Here is a 24547-nt window from a genome sequence, read left to right as displayed (position 1 = left end):
CCACTTAACATTTCTGCATTGCTGTAGCTCTTGGCAGAATGTGAAATTAACCAGTTTGACTGCACCTTCGGGCTTTCAGATGGCTGTATGCTGTGGAAACTTCGCTGTTCGTCTCAGTGGCACCGTGACTCATTTTGAAGGAATGGTGATTTGGTGTTGAGTCCACAACACCGTGACTGACACTCAGCTGACCTGGCACTCTGTAACTGAGAAGCACACTTGATTCTTACGACATTCATGGAAAGCATGGAAAGGAACATCATCCAAAAGTAAACAAAATATTCAGCAAATGTCTGTCTCGAAACAATAATTCTTTGGGGGAAACGATTCTGCTAACTGCCAAGCATGTATTTCCAGGGCGGCACGGTGGCTCAGTGGTTAGCAATGCTGCCTCACTGTGTGCAGTTTGCACATGGTCCCTGTGTCTGCGTGAGTTTCTTCCGGTTGCTTTGGTTTACCCCCACAATCCAAAGATGTAGATTTTAGGTGAATTGGCAATGCAAAAGCACTTGGCATGAAGGGTAAGTGCGTTAGTCAGGAAAATATGAAGTTGGGAAGTTCAGTGTGGGTTTGCTGGGCCGAATGGCATGTTTCCACATTGTAGGGATTCAATAGAACTTTACTGGGGATTGCATAATGTTAGCAGTTCTTTTCCTGCTGCTGACCTATGTACTGTACAGAGTACTGATGATAACTCGGTGCATTCATTGACATGTGCCCGATGTATTAAGAAGGGCAACAGGCATAATCTAGGTAATTTTAGACAGGTGAGCCTTACGCCAATGGTATGGAAGTTGCTGGAGAAGATACTGAGGCATAGGATCCATTCCCAATCAGAAGAACATGGGCTTATTAGTGACATGCAACATGGTTTTGAGCAGGCAAGGTCATGTTTTACTAGCTTAATAGAATTATTTGAGGAACTGACAAAGTTGATTGATGAGGGAAGGGCTGCAGATATCACATACGTGGAATTCAGTAAGGCATTTGATAATGTTCCCCATGATAGGCTGATGGAGAAGTTGAAGTTGCATGGGTTCCAGGGTGTACTGACTAGATGGATAAAGAACTGCCTGGGCAATAGGAGACAGAGACTAGTGGAGGAGAGTTTCTCAAAATGAAGATCTGTGACCAGTGATGCTCCACAGGGATCTGTTCGGGGACCACAGTTGTTTATGATATATATAAATTTTCTGGAGGAAGGTATAGGTGGTCTGATTAGCAAGTTCGCAAATGGCACTAAGATTGTTGGAGTAGCAGATAGTGAAGAGGACTGTCAGAGAATACGACAGAGTGTAGATAGATTAGAGAGTTGAGTGGAGAAATGCCAGATGGAGTTCAATCCTGGCAAATGTGATTGTGTGTTTTGGAAGATCCAATTCTATACGATAAGTGGACAAATCCTTGGGAATATTAATGTACAGAAAGATTTGGGTGTTCAGGTCTATTGTTCCCTGAAAGTGGCAATACAGTTCAACAGAGTAGTCAAGAAGGCATATGGCATGTTTTCCTGTAATTGAGTACAAATTGGCAGGTCATGTTACAGTTGTATAAGACTTTGGTTTGGCCACATTTGGAATACTATGCATAGTTCTGGTAGTGCATGACCAAAAGGATGTGGATGCTTTGGAGAGGGTACAGAGGAGGTTCACCAGGCTTGTCACCTGGTATGGAGGGTGCTAGCAATGAAGAGAGATTGAGTATTTTAGGATTATTTGCCTTCGAAGGATGGAGGTTGAGCAGGGACCTGATGTCTACAAAACTATGAGAGGTATAGACAGGATGGATGTCAAGATTTGTTTTTCGTAGAGTGGAGATCTCAATTATAATGGGTCACATACTCAAATTGAGAGGGGAAGAGTTTAGGGGAGATATGCGTGGAAAGTTCTTTATGCAGAGGCTGGTGGATGCCTGGAGCACGTTACCAGTGGAGGTGGTAGAGGCGGGCACAATAGCATCATTTAAGATACATTTGGACAGATAAATGAACGGGCAGGAAGCAAAGGGATGCAGACCCTTAGAAAATAGTTTTAGATAGACGATCTGGATCTGCACAGACTTGTATGGCCGAAGGGCATATTCCTGTGCTGTAATTTAATTTGTTCTTTGCTGTTCTTTGTATATTTTCGTGTCTGCTTTCAACTGTTTATGATGGAAAATTTGCTTTTGATCTGATTTTTTTCCCCATTGATTATGACAATTCCTACAATGAGTTTTTTTTTTCCTGATGTCTAAGTACTTCTGTTGCTGTAACTTCACACTACTTAACTTTTGATGGTGATCCCAATGAGTGTTCAGTGATGCTGGTGACCGTGTCTTCCTTTTGGGGGGAAACTCGGTTTTGCTGGTCATTGCTCAGAGTTTCTGCTGGCATCGCATTACGGCTCCAGGTGATAATGCTATACAATATTGCTGAGGAGTGCTACTCATAAGTGTCACCTACCTAGTCATCGTATTTTTCATGAATCCCACTCCTAGTTATCATTTAATTCAGTTGTTGGCAATTGAGTGATATCATAGTCGTTAATTGAGTAGTAGTTTTGTTGGAGCACATGTGGATCTGCATGTGTAACATCCGCACTCGTAAAATCTTTCCGTGGAGACATCCAATAGTTTTGCTGAGGAGAGGGTCCCCATGAATTACTCAATTTTTTATGTCAGGTATGTATTACATAAATTAGTATATTTTCTCGTTATAGCTTGTTACAATTTATTTGTGTTTTTGGCTAATATGCCTGTGCATATCTTATGTGAGTACCTGGTGCTATTTGTCTGTGCATGAAAGACAAAGTGTGTTGGTACTACTTTTGGGTCATATGTTTTTGTGCTAAGTTTTGATGAGAGCTTACCTTGTTCTGGTGGAATGATTGTCACATATATTCTTGACGTGGTATGGCTGCAGAGTGACACAGTCACTCAGTGGTTAGCACTGCCACCTCACAGTGCTAGAGACCTGGATTCAACTCCATCCTCTGGAGACTGCCTGTGTGGAGTTTGCACATTCTCCCCGTGTCTGCGTGGGTTTTCTCTGTGTGCTCTGATTTCCCCCCACTATCCAAAGATGTGTATGTTCAGCGAATTGGCCATACCAAATTACCCATCATGTTCAGAGATATAGGTTAGGTACGTTAGTCAGAGGGAACTGTAAGATAGAGGAATGGGTCTGGTTGGGTTACTCATTGGAGGGTCAGTGTGGATTTGTTGGACCAAATGGCCTGTTTCCACACTGTAGTGATTCTATGATATCTATGTGTATATTAGTGCATGAGTGTGTTCCGGCGGATCGTTCAACAGTTCATAATCACTTTTAATTTTACTTGATTCCAAATCAACTATAAGAATTCCCTTATGCACCTGCTCAGAATTTGCTTATTCCTTACAATTTTTTGTTTCCCTAAAATCTAGTATTTAACACACTGATCATGTCGTATTTTGAACTCAGATGTTTAGCTGGTTCTCGGTCTTCTCGCTGTGTCACCTCTGTCTCTATTCTTCCTCTAACCAACCACATTTTGCATCAACCTGCTGCATGTATGATTGGATTCTTATTGTGCAAGCCAGGTAACCGAACAGACAATGGTAGAAAGACTCTTGTCAACCCTGGAAAGTCCTCCTTACTAACATCTCAGTGCCAGTGTCAAAATTGGGAGAGCAATCTCACAGACTATTCGAGCATCAGTCTGCCTTTGTCATACTCATTGTTTCATTCTTTACTGACGATGTCCCAGGCACCACTCAACACCATCCTCAAAAGAGAGTTTCTCAGGGAGTCGTCAACATTGACTACTGACCCCACAAGGCTCAAGACTTCAGCTCCACATAGTTAAGGAAATCTCCTGCTGATTACCACGTACAGTCATTCTCATCTGATGAATCAGTATTGGTCCATGTTGGCATCACGTAGAGGAAGCATTTAGGATGGCAAGGGCCCAAAATGTACTCTGGGTGGGGGATTTCTATGTCCATCACCAAGAGTGGCTCTGCAGCAATACTACTGATTGATTTGGTCGGGTCCTAAGGGACATGGCTACTAGGTTTGATCTGTTGCAGGTGGTGATGGAACCATCAAGAGCGAAAAACATGTTTGACCTTATCCTCATCAATCTATCCATAACAGTATTGATTATACTGAAAACCACACAGACATTGTGGAAATGAAGTCCCACCCTCACATTGAGAAAAATCTCCATTGTGTTGTGTGACAATATCGCTGTGCTAAATGGGACTTTGAATAGATCTAGCAACTAAAGACTGGGCATCTTTGAGGCACTGTGGATGAGCAATAACAGTAGAACAGTACTCCAGTACAATCTGTCATCTCATGGCACGGCATATCCCCCACTCAACCAATGCCATCAAGCTAGGGGATTAACCCTAGATCAGGAGGAGGGCATGCCAGCAGCAGAGAGCAGGAGGGCATGCCAGCAGCAGCACCAGGCATAGCTGAAGATGGAATGTCAACACGATGAAGCCACCAAACAGAATTCCATGCATGCAAAACAACATAAGCAGAAAGTGGTAGAAAGATCTAAGTATTCCCATGACTACCAGATCACATCTAAACTTTGCAGTCCTGCCAGTTGTGAACTTTGATGGATGATTAAATAAATCGCTGGAGAAGGAGACTCAACAAATATCTCCCTCAATCATGGAAGACCCCAGCACATTAATTCAAAAGATAAGGCTAAGGAAATCATAGCAATCTTCAACCAGAAATACCGAGTTACTTATTCATCATGGCCTCATCCAGCAATTCCTATCATTATAGATACCAGTCTTCAGCCGATTTAAGTCACTCCACGTGATATCAAGAAACGGTTGGAGGCATTGGATACTCCAAAGGCTATAGACCTTGACAACATTCCAGCATCAGCATTGAAGACTTGTCCACTAGAACTTGCTTCTCCTATACCCGAGCTGTTACAGCACTGGCATTTACCCAACAATGTTGAAAATTGCCCAAGTATGTCATTCTTTATGAAAAAAATATTGATTCTCCTGCTCCTCAAATACTACCTGACCAGCTGTGCTTTTCTAGCACCACACTGTTCGAGTCTGATCTCCAGCATCTGCAGTCCTCACTTTCTTCCAAGTATGTCCTGTGCATAAAAAAAAACAAATCCAATCTGGCCAATTACTTCCCCATCAGTCTAATCTGGATCATCATTAAAGTGATGGAGGGTTTCATCAACAGTGCTATCAAGCAGCATCTGCTCAGCAATAACATACTCAGTGATGACCAGTTTGGGTTCCGCCAGGGCCACTTTGCTCCTGATCTCATTACAGCCTTGGTTCAAATACAGACAAAAGAGCTATTCCAGAAGTGATGTGTAAGTGACATCCTTTGATACTAAGGCTAGATTTGACCGGGTATGGATTGAGGAGTCCTCGATAAACTGGAAGCAATGGGTGTCAGGAGCAAAATCACTGATGGTTGTAGTCATTCTTGATATGCAGAAGATTGTCATGGGGTTAAAGGTCTGTCATCTCAACCCCAGGGCATCTCTGCAGGAATTCCTCAGGGTGGTGTACTAGACCCAAACATCCTCAGCTGCTTCATCAGTGACAGTCCCTCCATCATAAGTTCAGAAGGGGAAATATTCCCCAATGCTTGCACAATGTTCAGCGCCATTCATGAGTCCACAGATACTAAAGATATCCCTGTTTAAATGCAACAAGATCTGGGCAACATTCAGACTTGGGCGGACAAGTGGCAAGTAATATTTGCAGCACACAAATGCCAGGCTATGATCATCACCAAGAAGAGACAATCTGACTGCTGTCCCATGATATAATCAACATGCCAATGGTTATCATTGACCAGAAACTCACTGGACGCACCACATAAATACAATGGCTACAAAAATAGGTCAAAAGCTAGGAATACTGTGATGCGTAACTTACCTCCTGATGCCCCAAAGCATGTCACCACCTATAAGGAACAAGTCAGACGTGTGATGGAGTACTATGCTCTTGCCTGGATGAATGCAGCTCCAACAACACTGAAGAAGCTTGATAACAGCCAGAACAATGCAGTTTACTTGATTGGCACGACATCCACAAACATCCGCCACCAATGCAGGATATCAGCAATATCCTGCAGTGGCCTAACCAATGCCCTGTACAGTCACAACATGTTTTCTCAACTCCTTTACTCGATGCTCTGACCAATGAAGGCAAGCATACCAGACATCTTCTCCAAATCCCTATCAATCTGCGATTCAACTTTCAAGGAAATATGAACTTCACTCCAAGTTCCCCTTGTTGATCAACACATCGCAGGGCCTTACCACTGAATGTATAAGTTCTGCCTTGTTTTGCCTTTCCAAAATGCAGCAACTTACGGTGGGCAGCATGGTGGAACAGTGTTCAGCACTGCTGCCTCACAAGCGCCAGAGACCCAGGCTTGGTTCCCGCCTCAGGCTGTGTGGAGTTTGTACATTCTCCCAGTGTCTGCGTGGGTTTCCTCCGGGTGCTCCGATTTCCTCCCACAGTCCAAAAATGTGCAGGTTAGGTGAATTGGCATTGCTATTGTTGATGACTCTGCGTCAAGTGGTTATTTTCTTCCCCAACATTATTAATCCTTCATTGTACCATGACTGCATAATGTTGTCTGATTTGTTCATTGTGGGTTTAATTAACCCATCCTTGGTACGTTGTTGTAATGTCATCTGGATGCATTATTTTTAACCATGAATATGCTGCTTCTGTTAATTCCTATTGACTTAGAGTTGATACCCAGGCTTGATTTATTTATTTTGTTCCCATGAATGGAGTACCTGAATCTACAAATTGTAATGAAGTACAATTTTCCGGATGCTGACTATTCCCAGCGCTTTATGCTTGTTCAGTTTGGAACCGCCCCATATTTCATGCAAGCATTTAAACATAATATAGATCTAATAGACTGAAATTAAGAAACTTTCTTTTGACATGGCAGAATGTCATGGATCTACGACGTTAGACATTTCTACCTCGGCAGTTGCTTCACCTTTGCTGACGATTTAGAGCAGTTGATTGTTGACTCCCCATTATTTTCATATTTCAGATCTATAGCTCTTTGCTCGAGTCAATGTTTTCCTTGAACGGATTGGTTGGCACAAGCAAAAGTGAGACTGCGAATTTATGTGTAAATGATCAGGCCAAAAGCCCCTGGATACAATTTGTTTTCTTGCAGTGACTTTATTTGCCAACCAGAATTGTCAGACGAATTATGTCAATATCTCGATAGCACAAAGCTCAAACATCACCAAAATTATTCTTCCTAACTCAAATCCATAAAGACGAGTAACCGCTGGAATGATTTGGGATTTATTACTACTCGGAAATGGTGTGAACTTGTTGAAATTACTGTTATCTTCACAGATCGTGTCGGGGACAATAACATCTCTTCTCTAACGTTTTTCCATTGTTTGGGCATTGGATTGATTTTCCTCCTCATCGTGACATGCAAACTCATGCGAATCGGGAAGAATGTTAAATGTTAAAACATGAGATAATGCTCATTAAGCACGCTGTTCCACTTGGTGTTTTCAATTTAAAGGAACTGAATCAGTTCATGATATCGTCAACTGGTAGACTCACTCAAATGGAAGCATAGAACATAGAATTGTATAGTATAGCAGAAGGCCCTTCGGCCCATCAATTCGGTGCCGATCATGATGCCATGAAAAACGAATCTCATGTGTCTGCACATGGTCTATTTTCCTCTGTTCTCTGGGTGATAGAACACAACTCAGCACTGCACAGGAAGAAGGAAGTTTGAATTGCTGCCTGAACCGAGAATTCCATATGCCGCCTATCTCCACCCTCCTCTCTGTGACTTCTCATTTTGGGATTGCAGCAACATTAACTGATGTTAATGTCATGGTTTACATTAAATACAACGAATTGTTTCACAATTTAACTTGCGAGTTGTGTCCAGATTTTAACCAATCTATATCATAGGATTTATTCTTGATGCCGATGCTTTTGGAGGAAGTGCCTGTGATATTATTTGTAACATTTTCATACGTAGTTGCAACAGAATTAAAGTTCATTTTGTCTGATTTACTTCTCGTTTGGGAACACGCAGAAAACTGAAAGAGTGTAATCAGAGCAATGAGCAGGTAAACCACTGGCAGCAACTATTTAAACTGTTTGGGCTGGCATTTCCAAAAAGCGATCTTTTTTTCCCATTGCGTCAATTCCCTGTATGTTTGCATGACTAAAAGGGTATGTTACAATTAGATAACATGCGATGGTATAATAATGTCATTCAATGCAGAAGGCATGTTGCAAAGGACCAGTTAGGTCAAAAGTTAAAAACATCAGCAACATTATTTTGAATATAGTTAATAGTTTGAGAGGACCACAATAATTACTTGAGGTTAAATGACTAAGGGACTTGACAAGACAGTAAAGCGAAAAATTATCAAGGTGATTGATATAGAATGTAATCAAAGGTATGATCTGTTGGAGAGAATGACATATTTCAGTGATGGGAATTTAAGCAAAATATATTGATGAATGAGGGAGTATAATTAGGAGACGGCTGCCAAGCATTGAGAAAGAAAACCTTCATCTCGACGGTGAAAGGATAAAGAGAAGCTATAGTTATGGACGAGGCAAAAATACAGCAAACCGTTCTATTCCTCAAATAATACAGAATTAAATGATTAAATTGAAACTAAAAAAGTAAATCTTCCATAACAGCGCTGATGATGAAAATGTCAGTTGGCCGAATTAGAAATGGTGTGACAGAACCGGATCCTAATGCGAAAACTTGAAGGATAAGGCAATCTGTAAAGAGTTAGACATTCAGAAAAGTAATACTGCATCTTAAGAATGATTGGAATCAAATCTTGTAATCCCATCTACAATTTCAAGTAAGGCAAAGTAGTTCAACCTGCTCTATTTGCAGAACAAAAATGACATGTGATTCATTTTGGAAGGTCGAACTTTAATGCAGAATACAGGGTTAAAGACAGGATTCTTGATAATGTAGAGTAACAGAAGGACATTTGGCTCCATGTTCATAGATCCGTCAAAGTTGCCACCCAAGTTGATATGGTTGTTAAGAAAGCATATGGTGTGTTTGCTTTTATTAGCAGGGGCATTGAGCTTAAGAGCCGCGATGTTATGTTGCAGCTCTATAGAACTCTGGTTAGAACACAGTTGGAATATCACGTCCAGTTCTGGTCGCCTCATTATCGGAAGGCTGTGGAAGGTTTAGAGAGAGTGCAGAGGAGATTTACAAGGCTGCTGCCTGGATTGGAGGGCATGTCTTATGAAGAAAAGTTGAGGGAGCTAAGGCTTTTCTCATGGGAGCGAAGAAGGATGAGACGTGACTTGATAGAGGTGCACAAGATGATGAGAGGCATAGATAGAGTGAATAGTCAGAGATTTTTCTCGAAGGGCAGAACAAGGGGGCATAATTTTAAGATGAATGGAGGAAGGTTTAGGTGAAATGTCAAAGGTCAGTTACTTACACAATAGTGGTAGTCAGATACATAGAGGACATTTTAGCGATTCTTGGATAGGCACATCGATTACAGTAAATGAAGAGTACATAGTTAACTTGATCTTTGAGAAGGATAAAAGGTCGACACAACATCAAGGGTCGAAGAGCCTGTACTGTGCTGTACTGTTCTATGTTCTATTTTACATTGTCAATAATTGACACAGATACTGCAAAATGCATTGGCTTATTTTTCGTGCATAAACAGACAAAATGTTGGCAAATCAATCGCAGAACAACGAATAGTTGCATGAGCAGGAAACGTGATATTTCACAGCCATTTTTTTCGCCTCAATTATTGTTAACCAATAAAGCAGAAGCTGCATTTCAGAGTGGCAGACTTCAACACCAAATATTGGTGTTTACAGACGAAACAGGGAATGACAGAAAATAACAACATTTACACAGGCTTGGATATCACAGGTTCGGGGAGAACTGGGCGAATGCCCAAGAAGGAAATCAATGCAAGTTAAGCTCAGGTGCGGTTGATATTTTTTAAAATCGAACTAAAGAAAAATAGCTCGTAATTAAAGTTAATGCAATGCAAACTGACATTTTACATTTGAATATATTAAAATGCATTAAAACTTGGATCCCAATAAATTAATTATTAGATGATATGATAACATTTGAAATAGTCATTTTAAGAAAGAATGCACAAATAGACTCTTTTTGTTTGACAGGATCGAATGTCTGTAGCAAGGCCCATTAAGGTCAATGCTTTTAGATCCAATGTTTATCAAATAGAATAGACAGATGATGGAACATGAAGAAGGTACAGTTCACTTCAGAAAATGGTTTATCCAAGCGTTTTAGGTGGAAGAATAATGACCAAAGAACACAGCTTCACATAAAACTTGCACTGCAGGTTACCAATTTCCCTGAAATATTGCTCTGATTGTTACTGTAAAGAAGAGAGCCAAACGTGCACAGTGCTCCAGAGTACACCCAAGCTGTGTAAACATCGCAAGAATTCTTCAAACTTCAACAAAATCCATAATAGGAAGAAAGATTATGAACTTTGATTTCGAAGACTGAACTCAACCCATATCATGTCCAGAACATTAAGAGGTTATTAATAGTACGTTAATAGATCGGGAGAAACAGATGTTAATAAAAAGAAATCAGTTTCTGAAATCACCAATCATAATTAAATTGTAAAGACATCTGATGTTGCACTGCTTGTTTAAAAAAAATCAAGGAATATTGGCGCCATTGGATAAACAACCAATTATTATTCATCCTACTTTCGGTAGTTATTTCAGGCAATAGCCTTAATATGTTGAATAAACTAGAACGGACATAAACTGGAATGGATATGCACAGGCGATTTTAAAAAAACTCTTTCTGGTGTGTGTCGTTCTCCTCTTGTGTTCCGAACCTGAGCTTTGCCCCATTTGTTCAATTTGGCTGGCACTCCATCCGCAAGGTGCAGGAGAAATGACACTTCCTGCGAAAGATGGGATCCCAGATTTCCGCTTCATATTGCGCCCAAAGTTGTGGTCTGCATTGTTATTGTTTCTAATGGAAATTCATTCTGCAGTGAAAAATGTTTATTGGAAATGCACTTGTATGATCTTAAGAAGATTTCTTTTTCTCCCAGCCAACAGTAGAAAATACAGAAATCGATACCCTTTATATAAAAGTTAGGGTAAAAGGAAATTATGTTATGATGCTTTTGATGATGTAGACAGGACAGAATATATTTTAGTATACGAGTAACCTTCGATTGGATTGCAAATATTTCAAATAAGCAGCAGGATGAAATGAATAAATTCTTGGTTTTTCCGTCTCTTAATCTGCAATATATTATTCACAAATTCTTGATTTGTCCATCTCTTGATCTTTATTCACAAATTTCGAGGAAGCAGTTATAATGGTTATCTTCTGAAGAGACTGTGAATTCCAGGGCAAAATTGCAGTGACTTGGAGAAGGGATAAGTCAGTTGGAGTAATTGATTGTATTTTCAGAGCACCAACATTCTTCATCATTCTTGACTGTGAAAAGATTTCATTGTTTTGGTATCTTTAACAACGAAAACATTAACGTCTGTGATACTCTGACCACTTAGATTATAAACCACTTAAACAGATTTATGAATAGTCGTTTAAAGCAGATCCTCATAATGAAAAGTTTTGTTTTTCAGATCAAACCAAAGAAATCTGACAGTTAAGGTGCATACACCAATCCGCATAGCTCTGGCATTTATACACCTTAAAGACCATATTGGATTGAATGCGCAATAAATGTTGATAATAGCATACATTTTATGAACAGTTTTAAGAAGACAGCAGGGCTGAATATCCCCTTTTTTATTTGGACAGCAATATACTTTAATGTTAATATATATTTGTGTACTGTAAGCAACTTGATATTCATTTCCATCAGATTTCTTTCACTAATTACACTGTAATTTTATGTTGATATATATATATATAAACAACAGAAATGTAAATCAAACGCATTTAAAGCAATATGCATTGATTTTGTAGATCCTTGATCTTATTTACTGAATGACATACAATAAAATCATTACAGCAGAATTCATAATTATTCCAACACTTCATTCAAATTTCGTTCCAACAGTATTACATGGGAATTGATTCATGGGCTATAAATTGTATTACAAATTTTGACATTTTGATTATGACTTTCCAGATTTGATTTAACTAATTCAAGTTTATCCATCAACTTCACGTTTTAATACGATACATATCCATTGATACGTAGAGCCCTGTTCATTGCAGGCAGAAAGAATATGTGCACATACAATGCACAAATTAACAAAGTATTGGCAGATTTTGCTGGCCGATTTCTCAGAGATTTGAAATAAACCTGTCGGACTATAACCTGGTGTTGTGTGATTTTTCGATTTCAGTTCGTATCAATCTGCCTGGATTCGCAGTTTTTAAAGCCTAACTGTTAACTGTTATTCAATATTTGTGGTTGGCATAGCAATTCCATGACAACATCTACACAAGTCCGTGAACAAAAACAACCAATAAGCACTCCTCTCATCCGGCATAAACGTTTGTTTTCCCCTTGAAGTGGCATTCTTGCAAATTGTTCTGATGAGTGCAAGATGAAAATCTGTGGCAGAAAATGCCTTTTTTTTTCCCTGCGAAGCTTTCAAGCCTTGACAATTGCCACATTAGTAACTGCACCCCTCTCACATTTTTAAGGAAATCAATTAAATGGTGACACTTTACTCTCAAGCAGATGTAGCTGTTCTCTATCTGTGTTTGCAGACGAACAGTCAGCCTCTTGTCACGAGTTTCATCAGGACACGTTTAAAAAAAAGGAATACAAATTAACCGTCATATGTTTTCATTGTCCACCTTGATATCAGAAGTGGCATCTTGGTTCCCTCCAAATAAACACAATCTGGGCTGTATCGTTTTCCTACCCTGAAAAATGCTGTAGATTTCATGTTACGAGTTTCCTTAATACAGCCAGAATTATTTTCTTTATCAAGCTTCACAGTCTTCCAAATTTGTGAAAGTTTCCAACTTTGGCTTGTTTATGATAGTCAATAAATAATGTCAAACACAATGGCCTTTCATCTCTTTTACAAATTGTATGTTGTTCAAGATGTAACAGGAGCTAATTATGGCACAACACCTTTCAATGAGTCAATCTAAAACACACTGCATAAGCTCTCAATGCCTTATAACGAGCATTGGTCTATGATATTATTCGAAATTTTAAAGGTCTGCCATTTTAGAATTGAAGATTTCCTGTTGCTTTTGACAGTAAGAAAGGCACAAAATACATGTCTGTTCTCTTTTTAATATACAGGATATAGTACATCCCGTTGATGATAACAAAAGTTTGTAACGTCATTAGTTGGTAAAGCGATTGTCTACTATAAAGAAACGGAATTAGAATAAAATCCATTGCAGTAAATCATAAAAACTTCAAGTTATGACTAAGAAAAAGTTTGCTTTTGATTCTGCGTTATCACTGCATCATACAGGTTGGTTTATCGTTTGATCTGATCGTGACCATGTCATCCATGGTATTACTGCCCTCTCATAACTTCTGAGTTTATGATACCGTCTCAACTGACTAACATATTATGAAATGATGAAGAAATTTCATGTTTTGAACAGCATTTTGCACCATGCAATTTTAATTTTCGTTGAACACATTCCTGGAACTACGGTCCATGCATTTGATCACTTCTCGAAGTCAAATGTCATCGCACTGCAAGGTTGAAAGATTGAAGATGTGTGTTCGAAATTGATTATCATTTATGCACCAGGTTCTCTTCCAGCTTTAGGTCGATTTCCGACTCCTTGCCCAGTTCATAGAAGACATGGTGGCTCAGTGATTAGCATAGACTGGTGCCTCGCAGCGCCACAGATTTTGGGCTCGATTCTAGCCTCAGGCGACTGTCTGTGTGGAGTTTGAACGTTTTCCCTCTGTCTGCGTGGGTTTGCTCCTGTTTCGTCCCGCAACCCAATGATGTGCAGTTTAGGTGCATTGGTCCATGCAACAGTTGTCCATATTATTCAGGTCAGGGTAGGTTAGGTAGGTAGAGCAGTGGGTTACTCTTTGGAGGGCCGGTGTAGACTTGTTGGGCTGATCGGCCTGTTTCTACAGTGTAGGTATTCTAATTGTAACCATTCTTAGAAAATCAGATCCAAATTCCTCAGTGGTGAATTCACAGCAGGTCATTTTCCTTATTTAGTACCAACACAGCTTTGTGAAAAACTGGAGAGGAGCAAAAAACACTAGATGGAATTCTGCATGAGTGGTAATAATTCACAACAAGAACTTGTTTATCAGGAAATTTAATGTGTCACAAATACATCAAGAAGGTTACAAAATTAATTTGTTCCTTATATGCAGCAACAGTACAACATCACAAGGAAACAATGGTGAAAGAAAAGCCAGCGAATAAAATATCTTGTTTAAAGGCCCTATAGATGTCACAATAAAGCCTAACATTGACTTAATTGCAGCGAAATGCATTGAGACATCTGAAAAGAAGTTTTTTTTTGCTGAAGTGTCATCACATTCAAGGCTATGGGCTTAGTGTTGATTCATTTTCATATTGAAGGTATCTTTCTCCATGGAAGTGCAATTAATTCTCACGACTACTTTTTCCTGGTTAGAGGGACATCCTTAAGATGAGAGTAAAACATATTTTTAACCACTTGCTTTTAGCAGGTTGAGAGATGATAAAATTAAAACATATAAACATCATGAAGCTGAGAAAATGTTTTATTTTCGTTCCTCCTGTTTTATTTCATTTCCTCCTAGTTGGAAAATCTGCAACAAGACAATGTTAGGTTATGGTTTTTCAACATTTATGAACGTGTAAAGAAGAAATGATTCCTCTTTCCAACTTTGAAACTGAATGGTAACCTGCTGAGTACAGGGAAACAACCCTTCATAGATTTTATCAGCATAAGAATTTTGAAATCACACTCAATCCATTTTGATCTATGTCTCTGTTTTTTAACAAGCTTCATTGCCTATCTTGGCATTGGCAAGACTCATTTAAATCAAACCCTAATATTCCTGAGCCATCACAATTATAAACATGTGATTAAGCTAGCAAAACTTGCCAGGCTTGGAGGATCTGAGCTACAGGGAGAGGGTGAACAGGCTGGGGCTGTTGTCCCTGGAGTGTCGGAGGCTGAGGATGACGTCATAAAGGTTTACAAAATTATGAGGGGCAAGGATAGGATAAATAGACAAAGTCTTTTCCCTGGGGTCGGGGTGTCCAGAACTAGAGGGCATAGGTTTAGGATGAAAGGGGAAAGACATAAAAGAGTCCCAAGGGGCAACATTTTCATGCAGAGCGTGGTATGTGGTTGGAATGATCTGTTAGATGATGTGGTGGAGGCTGGTACAATTGCAACATTTAAGAGGCATTTGGATGGGTATATGAATAGGAAGGGTTTGGCGGGATAAGGGCCAGGTGCTGGCAGGTGGGACTAGATTGGGTTGGGATATCTGGTCGGCATGGACGGGTTGGACCGAAGGGTCTGTTTCCATGCTGTACATCTCACATAAAAGATTAATATATAAAGTTGTACATCTCTATGACTCTATGATTCCAAATTGCCTAAATGTACCAAACTACCTCGCTATGTTTAAGTGATGGCACACAGAAGATTTTATATTTTCCAAGAAAAGCACTATTTATGGCAATGACATGGTTTCAATCATGTCAACAAAGAATCTTGAATTATGAACTGATAATGGCAACATAGCCCCAATGGATCAAAGTGCTTCTCTCTCATTATGGAGACACAATTAGTGGTGGTTTAACCTGAGGTGCACCGTGCCTCATATGAGAGGTAAGATTGAGAAATTAGGACCTCTCTCACTTACACTTTACTCCATTTCATAATTTCCGTATATGTGCCAACAGAGAGACAAATAAACAAAGCAAAACTCTAACATTCGGACCAAGAAAAGAATTAAGAACTCACTGAAGCAGAGGAGTCAGATCTGTTGCGTACAGTTGTGGGAAATAGGAAAGATGTTGATGCACTGGAGAGAGTGCAGAAGTGATTTACAGAATGGTTCCAGAAATGAGAAGTTTCATAAAGATTGAAGATGTTGGAATTATTCTCTGAGAATAGAAGAAGAGGATATTTGATGGAAGCTTTAAAAATTATGAGCGTGTTGTATAGAGAATATAGGAAGAAACTGTTTTCACTCAAAATAAGTAAAAGCGAGAGGGCACATATGTAAACTGATGTCCAAATGAAGCAAGAGCAGTGCGAGAAATACATTTTTTTCACACAACAAATTGTTAGCATATGGAATGCACACTCCATGGATGTAGTGGAAGCAGTTTCAAACAAAGCTTGCAAAAGAACATTGGATGGTTACTTGGATAGAAATGGTATGAAGGGATATTGGGAAATGGAGGAGATTGGCACTGCATAATAGAATTGATGCAGGGATCATGGATCCAATGGCCTCCATTGCAATGTAAAAATTCTGTGATTTGCAATTCATTTTCTGAATTAATTAACCTTTTTCCAATCGGTGTATAATTTTAATGTAGATTGAGGTTCCCAATATCTTCCCCACCACTGGGTGAAACTGACTGTACTGAATTTTCTGTGTTTACGCTACTTCAAAAGAGGTGTGAATTAGATAAGCTATTTTCTGCCTCATTTTCTATAACAAGGTAGGATGAGAAGTTGGTCATTAATGTCTTTAAAATTGTTGCTGGAAGCTCAATTTCATTTGATGCGGTAATGCATGTTCATTCGACATCTCTGCAGCTCTCCTCACTGTTCAAACATTCTATTCCTCAACATGGGTTCTTATCATTTCTGGAAGTGAGGTTATAAACTTCGCCAACAGAGTAGTTTCCCCAACAGCCTCATATTTCTTTTCCGTCTTTCATGGTCTCATCCATCTATGGAAGTTGCTCTGTTTAATTCTTTCAAACTCAATATAAGTCTGACCTGGTTCCTTTTATGCTTCTGGTACCAATTCATAGGCAGCTCAAAGTGGCCTTTTTTACTTCTTCATATCCTCCTAACACCTCCTCTGACAGCACTGCAAGCGCCTCAATAGCCCTGCCAACCAACGTGGACTGAATTAACATTAGTCACACAGTGTCTGGCCAGTTTATCTGTGTAGCCAATTTCTCAAAGAAAATGAAAAAGGCTCCGACATGTTTCCCATCAAATTTTGGTAATGTTTGGGCATATTTGGATCGACCAGGCTGTTGGTTACACTGACTTTGCTCATCATCACTTCAGTCTGTTTGTTCTGTCATTTGACGTCTTTTTGCTTCAGGTTCCAACTGTTCCAATTCAAACATTCTTTCCTGTTCTTCTGTTTTTAACCATTATTCAGACTGTTTCAGTCTCGAACATTCTCGATCTTTTTTCCCTTTCAAGCTCACCTTTTAACTCTATTTATGTCATTTGCAATTCAATATTTTCTAACTCCACTATGCTTGACTCTCTCTCTGATAATCATAACTGCTTGGTTAACTCTAATACAATTACAGCTTTCTTATTAAAGATCTCAGACACGAGTCCCCAAGTTTGTTTAGACATTGAAACAAAGAAGATAGGAGCAGGAGGAGGCCATTCGGCCCTTCCATTCTGCTCTACCATTATGATCATGGCTGATCCTTCAACTCAATATCATAACCCTGTTTTCTCCCCAGAACCTTTGATTCCATTCACCCCAAGTGCTATATCTAGCTGCTTCTTGGATACATTCAATGTTTTGGTCTCAACTATTTCTTGTGGTAATGAATTCCACAGGTTCATCACTTTTTCAGTGAAGAAATGTCTCCTCATCTCCAACCTAAATGGTCCACCCCAAATCCTCAGACTGTAACCTCTGGTTCTGGATGCACCCCACAATGGGGAACATCTCCCTGCATCTACCATGTCTAGTCCTGTTAGAATTTTATAAGTCTTGATGAGATCCCTCCTCTCTCATCTAAACTCAATCCTAACCCAGTCAATCTCTTGTCATATGTCAGTCCCCTCTTCGCTGAAGTCAGCCTGTTAAGTCTTCACTGCACTCCCTCAAGAGCAAGAGAAGGAGACCAAAACTGCACACAACCTTTGAGGTGGAGCTTCAATAAAGCCCTGTACAAGTGCAACAACATATCCTTGATCCTGTACTCATAGACCATAGAACATGGAACATTACAGCTCAATACAGGCCCTTCAGCCCTCGATGTTGCACCAACCTGTGAAACAAATCTGAAGTCCATCTAACCTTCACTGCTCCCTTTTCATCCAAATGTCAATCAAAAGACCAATTAAATGCCCTTAAATTTGGTGAGTCTACTACTGTTGCAGGTAGGAGGTTCCACACCCCTACTACTCTCTGAGTAAAGAAACTACTCCTGACGTCTGTCCTATATCTATCACCCTCTCAGTTTAAAGCTATGTCCCCTTGTGCTAGCCATCACCATCCAAGGAAAAAGCTTCTCACTGTTCCACCCATCTAACCCTTTGATTATCTTAAATGTCTCGATTAAGTCACCTCGCAACCTTCTTCTCTAATGAAAATAGCCTCAAGCCCTTCATCCTTTCCTCATATGACTTTCTGTCCATACCAGGCAGCAACCAAGTGAATCTCCTATGAACCTTTTCCAAAGCTTTCACATACTCCCTATAATGCAGTGACCAGAACTGTTTGCAATACTTCAAGTGCAGCTGCACCAGAGTTTTGTGCAGTTTCAAAATGACTTCATGGATCCAAAACTGAATCCCTGCACTAATAAAAGCTAACACACCGTACACCTTCTTGACAACCCGATCAAACTGGTTGGCAACTTTCAGGGATCTACGTACATGAAAACCGAGTTCTCTCTGCTCATCTTCCCGACTCAGGTGACTGACTGTGTGGAGTTTGCACATTCTCCCCGTGCCTGCGTGGGTTTCCTCCGGGTGCTCCGGTTTCCTCCCACAGTCCAAAGATGTGCGGGTCAGGTGAATTGGCCATGCTAAATTGCCCGTAGTGTTGGGTGGGGGGTAAATGTAGGGGTATGGGTGGGTTGCGCTTCGGCGGGTCGGTGTGGACTTGTTGGGCCGAAGGGCCTGTTTCCACACTGTAAGTAATCTAATCTAATCTACATTACCAAGAATCTTAACATTAGCTCAGTATTCTGCATTCTTGTTTAGATTAGATTATCTAAAGTGTGGAAACAGGCCCTTCGGCCCAAAAGTCCACACCAACCTTCTGAAGAGTAAACCACCCCGGCCCATTTTCCCCCGACTAATGTACCTAGCACTATGGGCAATTTAGCATGGCCAATTCATCTGGCCCACACATCTTTAGACAGTGGGAGGAAACCAACACAGACATGGGGAGAATGTGCAAATTCCACAGAGGCAGTCGTCAGAGGCTGGAATCGAACCTGGGATGCTGGTGATGTGAAGCTGCAGTGCTACCTTATCGCCCAAACTATTCCACCTTCCAAAGTGAATCACCTCACACTTTTCAACATTAAACTCCATTTGCCAGATCTCAGCCCAGTTCTCCAGCTAATCTCTGTCCCTCTGTAACCTACAGCATCCTTCAACAACAGTGTCATCTGCAGATTTACTAACCAATCTTTTTATGCCCTCATCCAGGTTATTTATAAAAATGACAAGCGACAGTGGACATAAAAAACAGATCCTTGCAGCACACCACTAGTAACTGACCTCCAGGATGAACTTTTCCCATCAATCACCACCTTCAGCTAGCCAATTTCTGGTACAAACCACTAAATCACCCTCAATCCCATGTCCTCCTATTTTGTGCAATAGCCTACCGTGGGGAACCTTATCAAACACCTTACTGAAGTCCGTGTACACTACATCAACTGCTTCATCCTTATTCACCTGCTTGGTCACCTTTTCAAATAACTCAAAAAGGTTTGTGAAGCACAACCTACCCTTCACAAAACCTTGTTGACTATCCTTAATCAACTTATTCCTTTCCAGATGATTATAAATCTTATCTCAAATAACCTTTTCAACACATTATCTGCAACTTAAGTATGGATCACTGGTCTAATAGATTTATCTCTACACCCTTTCTTGAACAAGGAAGGACTCTGGAGGGCATTTGCTATCCTCCAGTTTTCTGACACTATTCCTGTAGACAATGACGACATAAAGATCAAAACCAAAGGCTCTGCAATCTCCTCCCTAGCTTCCAAGAGAACCCTGGAAAAATCCCATCCGGACCCAGGGACTTACGAATTTTTAAACTTTGTAGAATTTCTAACACCTACTCCTTGTGAAATTCAATCCTATCCAGTCTAGTCACCTGTATCTCAGTATTCTCCTAAACAAGATTGTCTTTTTTGAGTGTTAATACTGACAAAAATATTTATACAGTGCTTCTCCTGTCTCTTTTGACTATACAACTTCTGAATACTGTCCTTGACTGGCCCTAATCTTAATCTAGTCATTCTTTTATTCCTGATAAACCTGGAGAAAGCCTTAATGTTTTACTTGATTCTATCTGCCAACAACTTCTCATCTCCCCTCCTGCCTTTTCTGAACTCACTCTTTTGGTCTTTCCTGGCTAACTTGTAACTTGCAAGTGCCCTAACTGAGCCTTCATGTTTCTTCCTCTTGACAAGCGCTTCAACTTCGACTTCAACGGCTCCCTCGCTCAACAATTCTTCCATGCCTGACAGTTACATACTTATCCAGACATACAGTAGCTGTTCCTTGAATAAGCTCCACATTTCAATTGTGATCATCCCCTGAAGTCTCCTTCCCCATCCTATGCATCATAAATCTTGCTGAATCGCATCATAATTGGTTTTCCCCCAGCTATAACTTTTGCCATGCAGTATATACCTACCCCTTTCCATCCCTGAAGTAAGCATAACCGAATTGTAGTCATTATCACCAAACTCCTCACATACCTCCAAATCTAACACTTGGCTGGGTTCATTACCAAATACCAAATCCAACATGGCCACGCCTTTTGCTGGCCTGTCTACATACTGTGGTACAAACAATGACTGCAGATGCTGGAAACCAGATTCTGGATCAGTGGTGCTGGAAGAGCACAGCAGTTCAGGGAGCATCCAACGAGCAGCGAAATCGACGTTTCAGGCAAAAGCCCTTCATCAGGATCCTTCTGCACACATTGGACAAAAAATTGACCCATCGAAAGTACTTGAACTATAGAATTCTGAGTCAATATATGGAAAGTTGCTGTTCCCTCATAACAACTGCCCTGTCACGCTCGTTTCTCTTGAGAATCAGCTTTGCTATAATTTCTTTACATCTCTGGAACTATTCACAGGACTACAGAAAATTCCCAACAGAGTATCTTCTCCTTTCCTGTTTTTAATTACAACTCATACCACTTCAGTAGACAAGCCCTCAACATCTTTTCTGCAACAGTAATGCTATCCTTGACTAACAATCCCACACCACTCCCTCTTTTACCATTTTCTCTGTTTTTACTGAAACATCTAAATCCTGGAACCTGCAACAACCATTCCTGTCCATGATTTATCCAGTCTCCAAAATGGCCACAACATCGAAATCCCAGGCACCAACCCATGCTGGAAGATCAGCTACATTATTCTGGATGCTCCTGATGTTGACGTAGACAAACTTCAAACAAGCATCTTGCTTGCCAGTGCCAGCTTAGGACCTTGAAATCATATTTCCGACCTCACTACCCTCAGTCTCCTGGTTTAGGTTCCCATCACCCTGCTGAATTAGTGTAAACCTTTCCAAGGAGCATTAGCAAATTTCACCCCAGGATATTGGTACCCCTCTGATTCATCTTCCACCCTAGCTCCCCGAATTTCTGCCTTAAATCCCTATCTCTTTTCCTACCTATGTGGACCATGAGTTGGGGCTGGTTCCCCCTCCCCCTCCTCCTCAAGAATGCGAAAACACAATCAGAGACATCACAAACCTTGGCACCTGGGAGGCAACACACCAACTGTGAGTCTCTCTCATTCCCACAGAACCTCCTATCTGTCCCCCTAACAGCGGAGTTCCCAATGACTAATGCTCTGCGCCTCTTCCCCCTTCCCTTCTGAACAACAGGGACAGAATCTGTGTCAGACACATATGCCCCCATTGATTTGACCTGGTAAGTCCACCTCCCCAGACACTTTCCAAAACAGTATACTTGTTATTGAGAGGAATGGCTGCAGGGGATGCCTGCAATGCCTGCCTCCCTTTCCATCCCCTGATGATAACCGATCTACTTTCTTCTTGTACCTGAGGTGTGACTATCTCCCTGTAACACCTCCCAATAAGTCCCTTCACCTCCCGAATAATCCGACATTCAACCAGCTCGAGCTCCAGCTCCCTAAAACAGTTTTAAAGGAGCTGGAGTTGGGTGCACTTCCCACAGATACAGTCAGTGACACTAGTGGTGACCCTTATCTCACCCATTCTGCAGGAGGAACATTCAACTGCCTTAACCTTCTTTCTCACTATTCTAATTCCCCAAAAAACCTGAAAACTAAGGACAAACTAGTCATCTTACCAAACAGGTGCACAGAACTTTTTTTTTGGTTATAGGTGGAGGATCGGTTGAAGATACTATCCGAGTAGTGTTTCGGGTAAAGAAACCACCCAAATATATAACCTCACTTACCCAGCAGTTCCATGTCCGCTCCTCCTCACTGTGTGCTCTGCCAATACATAAGGTAATTTTTTATACTTTAAAATGAGTATACTTTAAATTTACCTTCCAGCCAAACCCCTGGTACTAGCTGTCACTGCTCCGACTGCAACTGCTGCTAAAAAATTAGACTGGTGAACACCTCTGAAAAATACTCAAAATCTCTCACACTGAAGCCAATGTATCACTTGCATTTATTTCCACCTGCTGCATCTGCATGCTTACCTTCAGCAACTGGTGTACAAAGACACCCAGGTCCCACTGCAACACTTTTCTCTCCCAATTTACAGCCATTCAGATAGTAATACTCCTTCTTGTTTTTCTTCCAAAATGAATAACCTCATATTTATCCTAATTTTACTGCATCTGCCATTGATTTGCCCTCTCTTCCAACCTGGCTCAGATCTTTGTGAAGATCCTCGTTTTACCCTCCCACCCAAGTTGATCTCATCTGCAAATTTTGAGATGTTGAATTTTGTTCCCTCACCCAATCCTTAATATATTGTGAACAGCTAGGGTCCTAGCACCGATCTCTGTGGCACCCTCTAATTATTGCCTGCCAATTTGAAAATGACCCATTAATTCCTCCTCCTTGTTTCCTCTCTGCCAACTAATTTTCTATCCATTTCAAAACACTATCCCCAATCCCATGCGGTATAATCTTGCACAATAATCTCTCTGCCAAGTGCTCTCTGGCCGTCCACATATACCACAGTGACTGGCTCCCCCTTGTCGACTCTACTCATTACATCTTCCTAGAATTCCAAGAGATTTGTCAAGCATGACTTTCCCTTCACACAGCCGTGTTGACTCCGTCTGCTTCTGCTACTGTTTTTGATATATTTTGTTTTATAGCCCTTGATAATGGATTTGAGAATTAGAGATATTTAGGCATACTGGTCTATAATTCAATGGTTTCTTTCTATCTCACCATTGAATATTGGCATAACATTAGCTACCCTCCAATCTGCAAGGAGTCTTCCTATAGAATCCTGGAAGATGACCACTAATGCATCCACTATTTCTAGAGCCACTTCCTTAAGTACTCTGGAATGGGGTTATCAGCCCTTGGGGATTTATTCACCTTCAATCTCCTCAATTTGCCCAGCACCATTTTTCTCAGTTCTTTGCTCTCACTAAATCTTGTAATCTCCATTTCTGGCATCTGAGTTGTGCCCTCTTTTGTGAAGACAGAATCAGGAAATGTATTCGGTTGCTCAGCCATTTTATACACTCCACTGTTTCTGTCTGTGAGGGACCTAGATTTGTCTTCAACAATCTCTTTTTCATCACATACCTCTAGAACCTCTGAGTGCCAGTCTTCATATTCCCTGATTTGGAGATGCCGGTGTTGGACTGCGGTGTACAAAGGTAAAAATCACACAATACCAGGTTATAGTCCAATTAAACCTGTGTACTTCCAATTAAACCTGTTGGACTATAATCTGGTGTTGTGTGATTTTTAGCTTCATATTCCCTGCAAGCTTACTTTTGTACTGTAGTTTCCCCTTCTTAATCAATCTCTGAGTCCTTCTTTGATGAATCCTAATGTGCTTCCAATCCTCTGACCTATCATCTTACTTTGCAAATCTGTATGCTTCTTCCTTGGATCAAACACTACTTCTAATTTCCTTTGCAATCCATGGAGTGTCCCTCTTTCCCATTTAGCTTTTGTGCTGGACAGAATAGATAGTTGTTGCATTTCCCCCATGCATTCCTTGGAGGTTTGCCATTGCCTATCCTGTCATCCCTTCAACTAACTCTCCCCAATGTTTCAAGGCCAACTCATGCCTCATATCTCCATAGCTTCCTTTATTAACATTCAGCATCCTAGTCACTGAATCAACAACTTCACTCTCCATCTTGATAAAAATTCTATCGTGTTATGGTCGCTCACCCCCAATGGTCTGACACAGTTCGATTAGCAACGAATT

The 24547-nt window shown here is 40.6% G+C and overlaps 1 protein-coding gene across 1 annotated transcript in view; it reads right to left on the bottom strand.

The window, feature by feature from the left end:
- The window catches only part of LOC132823605 (cell adhesion molecule-related/down-regulated by oncogenes-like), a 49733-nt gene that overhangs the window by 12105 nt on the left and 13081 nt on the right, over positions 1 to 24547 (bottom strand). The gene's annotated exons all lie outside the window — the stretch shown is intronic.

This window comes from Hemiscyllium ocellatum, chromosome 17 (assembly GCF_020745735.1).
Source record: "Hemiscyllium ocellatum isolate sHemOce1 chromosome 17, sHemOce1.pat.X.cur, whole genome shotgun sequence".
In the NCBI taxonomy this organism is placed as follows: domain Eukaryota; kingdom Metazoa; phylum Chordata; class Chondrichthyes; order Orectolobiformes; family Hemiscylliidae; genus Hemiscyllium; species Hemiscyllium ocellatum.
This window is presented reverse-complemented; position numbering and strand designations above follow the sequence as displayed.